Genomic DNA, 6,266 nt, shown 5'->3' on the forward strand with positions numbered 1-6,266 from the left:
TGAGAAAGTGTAGGCTTTATAGAAATAATGGCGCTCAAATTGAAAATTATTAAACAAAATAATAAGGATTTCTATCAGCCTAATGGAGGTGTAGATTACATCTATCAGCCTAATGGAGGTGTAGATTACATCTATCAGCCTAATGGAGGTGTAGATTACATCTATCAGCCTAATGGAGGTGTAGATTACATCTATCAGCCTAATGGAGGTGTAGATTACATCTATCAGCCTAATGGAGGAGTAGATTACATCTATCAGCCTAATGGAGGTGTAGATTACATCTATCAGCCTAATGGAGGTGTAGATTACATCTATCAGCCTAATGGAGGAGTAGATTACATCTATCAGCCTAATGGAGGTGTAGATTACATCTATCAGCCTAATGGAGGAGTAGATTACATTTATCAGCCTAATGGAGGTGTAGATTACATCTATCAGCCTAATGGAGGTGTAGATTACATCTATCGGCCTAATGGAGGAGTAGATTACATCTATCAGCCTAATGGAGGAGTAGATTACATCTATCAGCCTAATGGAGGTGTAGATTACATCTATCAGCCTAATGGAGGAGTAGATTACATCTATCAGCCTAATCGAGGTGTAGATTACATCTCACGTTCCAGTGTTCCAATTTGTTAACAAGGCTGCATGGGATTTCTCTTCATCCGACTCAGGGCAGCCAATGGTGATGTCCGATTTAGGTGCTTGTGGATTTGACAACCCTAACACACTTCCACCTCTGACACCATCACATGATCAGCTATGTGGATGTCAGCTAAAGCTGATCTGATTGGGCCATTAACACGAATAGTATTGGCACACAACTGTACTTGTCTCACGTACTGCTACTGTATGGCTTAAACTACGTGAAAGCAGATTTTTCTGTGTTAATAGTACTACTGAATAGATATCATTAAAATGCCATAGAATTAAATAAATATTCCGTGATCTCGGCAAGGAGACGGAGTGTAAATGATTGTGGAGAGAAGGGAGGAGAAGAGGAGAGGAGTGGAAGACGGAGCACACAGGACCACATGTTGGTGAGGCAAATGAGAGCGGATGAAAGGATCTATACGAGTTAGAATTAAAGCAGAGAGAGTACTCACAGTGACAGTAGGAAGCAATCAGAATGCACTCACACACACACACACACACACACACACACACACACACACACACACACACACACACACACACACACACACACACACACAGCCCCCAGCAGATGTAGAGGCAGCTGGAATCGGGCTTTGTTGTGGGGAAGGAGGGCCCTGCCTTGCCCCGTCCTGTCAGAGAGAGGTGGAGAGCCAGTGGTTGATGGGAAACATTTGCTAGGCTAGGCTCGGCCCTGCCAGGCTGGGTCAGTCCCCAATGCTTCAGAACCAGGTTAGTCTTTCGCTATTTTGGTCCTTGCATGTTTTTTGTTCCAGTCTTGTACCAGCACACCTGATACAACTACTCAACTAATTACCAAGCCCTTTATTAATGCAATCAGGTGTACTATTTGGCTGTGAGGGGGGAGGAGGAGAATAGAGGAGGACAGGAGATGAGAAAGTTAGTATGGGCTGTGGTGGGCTAGCAGTGGACCATAAACCAGACACAGTAATGTTGAGAGTTTACGCTGCTGTGAAAAAAATGTATATATTTTCTTCTAAGGTGCCTGGATTTCCACCAAGTCAAGATTGTCAGAGTTGGGTTTGAGTACAACAGCATGTGGCATTCATGTGATAGTTGAACAATGTATTGTCCTTTTTCATTGAACATTTTAAGATATGATATTGTGTTGGCAGTCCTTCAAGAGTCATGAACCTGATCACTGAACTGCGGCATGCACAGAATTGTGAACCTCATTCAGGAAATTCAGATTCAATTCATTCAGATTTGGCATGGGTCCTGAGATCCTCAAAAGGTTCTACAGCTGCAACATTGAGAGCATCCTGACTGGTTGCGTCACTGCCTGGTACGGCAATTGCTCGGCCTCCGACCACAAGGCACTACAGAGGGTAGTGCGTACTGCCCAGTACATCACTGGGGCTAAACTGCCTGTCATCCAGGACCTCTACACCAGGCGGTGTCAGAGGAAGGCCCAAAAAATTGTCAAAGACCCCAGCCACTCCAGTCATAGACTGTTCTCTCTACTACCGCATGGCAAGCGGTACCAGAGTGCCAAGTCTAGGACAAAAAGGCTTCTCAACAGTTTTTACCCCCAAGCCATAAGTCTCTTGAACATCTAATCAAATGGCTACCCAGACTATTTGCATTGTGTGCCCCCCCCCCTTTTTACGCTGCTGTTACTCTCCGTTTATCATATATGCACAGTCACTTTAACTATACATTCATGTTCATACTACCTCAATTGGCCCGACCAACCAGTGCTCCCACACATTGGCTAACCGGGCTATCTGCATTGTGTCCCGCCACCCACCACCCGCCAACCCCTCTTTACGCTACTGCTACTCTCTGTTCATCATATATGCATAGTCACGTTAACCATACCTACATGTACATACCACCTCAATTAGCCCGACTAACCGGTGCCTGTATATAGGCTCGCTACTTTTATAGCGTCGCTACTGTTTTTCACTGTCTTTTTACTGTTGTTTTTTATTTCTTTACTTACCTATTGTTCACCTAATACCTTTTTTGCACTATTGGTTAGAGCCTGTAAGTAAGCATTTCACTGTAAGGTCGTATTCGGCGCACGTGACAAATAAACTTTGATTTGATTTGATTTGAAATAGACTTTTGCTTTTATTTATTTATCACAGACCTGTTCAGAAATTAGCCTGAAGAATCCAGCTTCCATCCCACATATGGTTCATCTTAAACTGGCCAACCGGGTTGACTTAAACAGAATACCAGACTCATTCACACCGGGATTTAACCAGCAGTCCTGTTAAGAGAAAGGAGTCCACTCTCTCTCGCTCTCTATAAAGCGCACAACAGATATCGCCACAATCAGCCCTTATATGATCAAAGCACTTCACTTACCTTTAGGTCCCATTATTGGTTCGAAATTAAGTGAACCACACATATGTGTGTGAGAGAGAGAGAGAGAGAGAGAGAGAGAGAGAGAGAGAGAGAGAGAGAGAGAGAGAGAGAGAGAGAGAGAGAGAGCAAGACACATACATGCAGACACACACAAACAAGAGACAAATAGCCAAGGTACACTGATCTCAGGACACAAGTTCAAAGTGTAAACTGGACTGGCATTTGTCAGAAAACCACAGTTCATTTGATTACAACTCCCAAGACTTACATACACAGATGAACTGACACAAACAATTTCTGCAGAGAACAGGACTTTTCAAATTACTACAACTTGTATGTCTCATGGCTGAATTCATTGGATAAAATAAGGAAACAGAGGATTTCACAGAGTCAGATTACCTGTATTGTGCTGAAGTGAGCACTCAACCTATAGCTCATTGTGTTTCCACTATCCAGAGATGATCCATCTAACCCGTTGTTATAAGCCCATTGTGGGAAACTCTGTTTGGAAATCTCAACTTCTTCTAAAACAGTACGTTGTGATCATAACCTCTACGCCCTTTGACCCAATCTAATGGTGACATGGTTTAATACACTGCACCGGAGTACTGAATACTTTTGCGTGACAGAGACTCTTTCGCAGAGGTAGCTGAAACCAAACCCTGGCTAACTCTGTTTATACTCTGTGATCCGTTTTGAAACATGCAAGGCTGTCTTTCTTCTGCAAGCCAACATGCAGGACTTTGCTGTGTTTACTCTGTCTAAACAGTTGTCAGCTTAAATAAGACTTCCATGAATGTCCAGCCGTTGGAAATTGATGGTACAGATTAGGCTGTGCACTAACAACGTTGGAACCCCTGGCTAGCGTGGACAGTGTGACCAAAGCAAGGCGAATAAAGCATAAATATTGATGTTACAATGCAGCTAGAATAGCTAAATGATTTCCTTCTCTCTGGTCGGTAGACCCAGAGATATGAATGTTGTGCCAGATTCCAAACATTATAGAATGTCCCCACAGATTTGTTCTAAGAAACAAGGCACATTCTGATATTCCACACGGCCTTAATTTGCATGTGTTTCTTTTGACTTTGCTCAAGGATAGTTGCATAATCAAGGTTACATTTGTATAACTCTGAACATCCTTTCATTGTCTCTTGACAATGAAACTAATGATTATGCTCCATGTGTTGGCTAGGCTGCATCTCATGTGATATAATACCGTAGGCCTAATATTGCACAAGGAAGTAAATTAATGACACATGGAATCTCTCCACACACACACACACAGACAGACAGACAGACAGACAGACAGACAGACAGACAGACAGACAGACAGACACACACACAGACACACACACAGACACACAGACACACACTAGCATAATGTATTCCAGTAATACCAGATCATTGTATAACTGTCAGAATCTTGTCAGTCTAGTCTTCAGCACATTACTTTAACTCATGTACTACCCTAATGAAAGGATTACCCTTCAGCGTCTGGCAACCTACATCAACACCTTTTTATTTATTTCATTTTAGTACTTTAACTTTTGAAACTCAATATGTAGTGATTTTGTTATTTTACTTTAATGTTTATTTTATGCTTCTTCAGAGAAAAATATATTTGTAGTGATGTCCTACAGTATGTATTTTTTTGTAATTGAATTGTAATTTGAAGTGTAATAGTAAAAAATATACCACAAACCCATGAGGTGCCTTATTGCAACTACAAACTAGTTACCAACATAATTAGAAGACTAAAAATATATGTTTTGTCATGCCCATGGTATGCGGTCAGATATTGCATGGCTTTCAGACAATCAGCATTAAGGGCTCTAAACACCCAGTTCATAATCTTCTTTATACTGTATACTGCACATTACCTGGAGTAGAAGGCTAGTAGTTTGGTGTTGATATAGTAATGTGTAGTTTACCTGGAGTAGAAGGCTAGTAGTTTGGTGTTAATATAGTAATGTGTAGTTTACCTGGAGTAGGAGGCTAGTAGTTTGGTGTTAATATAGTGATGTGTAGTTTACCTGGAGTAGAAGGCTAGTAGTTTGGTGTTAATATAGTGATGTGTAGTTTACCTGGAGTAGAAGGCTAGTAGTTTGGTGTTGATATAGTAATGTGTAGTTTACCTGGAGTAGAAGGCTAGTAGTTTGGTGTTGATATAGTAATGTCTAGCAAATCACATATAGAGGAAGGTTCCTCTGAGTCAGGGTTGGTGTCAATTCAAATTGAATTCAATCAATTCAGGAAATAAACAGAATCCAAATAATTAACAGAAGCAAAATACATACATTTTCAATCTTTTCTGAATTAACTGATAAGGAGAAACTATTTATTTTAACCTTTTTTACCTTTTTTTTAATTTACATTTAAAATCACTTCCTGAAATTTGTATCTTCAATTCGAATTGACCTCAACCCTGCTCTGAATACCTTTCTATCCACCTCTCTCCTCTCCCCCACAGTTGTAATGCCAGTACCCTCACCTCGTCTGACCTGTTATCCACCTCTCCTCTCCCCCACAGTCGTAATGCCAGTACCCTCACCTCGTCTGACCGTTATGGTGCAGAACATGTATCCTAGCAGTCTGTGTCATGCTCTGTCATCGATGTCTATGATGAGCCTTCCTATGTTTGCCCATGTGGCTCAGTAGTGATATGTTATACTTGCACTGCCATTGTTTCAACTCACTAACCCTCTGCTCTCTTTCGCTGTCTGCAGGCAGGTATGTGGGGAGAGGTCATGAGAGGAGCGGTGCTCCTGTGTTCTAGCTTATGGGTCCAGACATTCAGGTGAGCTCCAGCTCACTAGGACAAAGTAACAACACAGTATTGCTGCACCAAAAAGGGCTGGAACCTAATTTGACAAATGCATGTACTTTAGACTTTCTCATAAATTGAATTTAAGTTAGACAGTCCTTGGAGGTAAAACAAATGTTGATTAACATTTATTTTGATCTTCAGCACCTGCTCAAAGCTAAAGGATGTGCATGTTCTTTAGATTCTGTATAATCTCATGAGATGAAATGCATATAAATGCCATTCTGCCTCAGATGGCAGAGGACAGTGTCCGAACCCTGGAAGCTCCTCCGCCTGACCTCTCAAACCCTAACAGAGGGTGGCAGGTAGCCTAGTGGTTAGAGCGTTGGGCCAATAACCAGAAGGTTGCTGGATCGAATCCCCGAGCTCACTCAGGTTCTGCCCCTGAGCAAACCTACTGTTCCCTGGGTGACGTAGATGTCGATTATGGCAGCCCCCTTTACCTCTC

The sequence above is a fragment of the Salmo salar genome, chromosome 28, assembly GCF_965601325.2.
Source record: "Salmo salar chromosome 28, fSalSal1, whole genome shotgun sequence".
In the NCBI taxonomy this organism is placed as follows: Eukaryota; Metazoa; Chordata; class Actinopteri; order Salmoniformes; family Salmonidae; genus Salmo; species Salmo salar.